Genomic DNA, 1,208 nt, shown 5'->3' with positions numbered 1-1,208 from the left:
TTCAGAGTATCAATTTCAAGAACTCCCTTCTTCATAGGCGTCCCATTATTCACAGGATTCCTTTCAGAAGTGTACATGAACTGGTTATTAGCAACCATGTAAATGAGTTCTTGAGCTTCTGCAGGCATTTTCTTTAGGTGAATGGATCCACCTGCAGAAGTATCCAATGACATCTTAGCTAATTCAGACAGACCATCATAGAATATGTCCAGGATGGTCCATTCTGAAAGCATGTCAGAAGGACACTTTTGGTCAGTTCTTTGTATCTCTCCCAAGCTTCATAGAGGGATTCACCTTCTTTCTGTCTGAAGGTCTGAACATCCACTCTAAGCTTACTCAGCTTTTGAGGAGGAAAGAACTTGGTTAAGAAAACCTTGACCAGCTTATCCCAAGAGTTCAGGCTATCCTTAGGTTGAGAGTCCAACCATATTCTAGCTCTGTCTCTCACAGCAAAAAGGGAAAAGCATGAGCCTGTAGACTTCAGGATCTACTCCATTAGTCTTAACAGTATCACAGATCTGCAAGAATTCAGTTAAGAACTGAAAAGGATCTTCAGATGGAAGTCCATGAAACTTGCAGTTCTGCTACATCAGAGAAACTAATTGAGGTTTCAGCTCAAAATTGTTTGCTCCAATGGTAGGAATGGAGATGCTTCTTCCATGTAAATTGGAATTAGGTGCAGTAAAGTCACCAAGCATCCTCCTTGCATTATTATTATTTTTGGCTGCCATCTCCTCTTCTTGTTCTAAAATTTCTGAAAGGTGCTTGCTGGATAGTTGTAATTTAGCTTCTCTTAGTTTCCTCTTCAGAGTCCTTTCAGGTTCTGGATCTGTTTCAACAAGAATATTCTTGTCCTTGCTACTGCTCATATGAAAAAGAGGGATAGAAAAATAATAATAATAATAGGGATCCTTTTTACCACAGGTATAGAGGTTCCCCTGTGTGAGTAGAAGAAGGAGATGAGAGAGAAGGAGAATTTTCGAAAATTATTTTTGAAAAAGAGTTAGTGATTTTCGAAAATGGTTTTTGAAAAAGGTTAGTAATTTTTCGAAAATTAAAATAAAAAATTAAAATAATTAGTTAATTAAAAAGAAATTTTGAAAAAAAGGGAAGATATTTTCGAAAATTAGAGAGAGAGAGTTAGTTAGGTAGTTTTGAAAAAGATAAGAAACAAACAAAAAGTTAGTTAGTTAGTTGAAACAAATTTT

At 36.1% G+C, this 1,208-nt stretch overlaps 1 non-coding gene across 1 annotated transcript; it reads left to right on the top strand.

Annotated features, from left to right (window-relative positions):
• The first annotated feature begins 227 nt into the window (after positions 1 to 227).
• LOC112725496 (small nucleolar RNA R71) lies at positions 228 to 334 on the top strand. Its single transcript, XR_003164601.1, has one exon. It is a non-coding gene; the product is annotated as a small nucleolar RNA R71 (small nucleolar RNA).
• Positions 335 to 1,208: the final 874 nt, after the last annotated feature.

Source organism: Arachis hypogaea, chromosome 11 (genome assembly GCF_003086295.3).
Source record: "Arachis hypogaea cultivar Tifrunner chromosome 11, arahy.Tifrunner.gnm2.J5K5, whole genome shotgun sequence".
Taxonomy (NCBI): Eukaryota; Viridiplantae; Streptophyta; class Magnoliopsida; order Fabales; family Fabaceae; genus Arachis; species Arachis hypogaea.
This window is presented reverse-complemented; position numbering and strand designations above follow the sequence as displayed.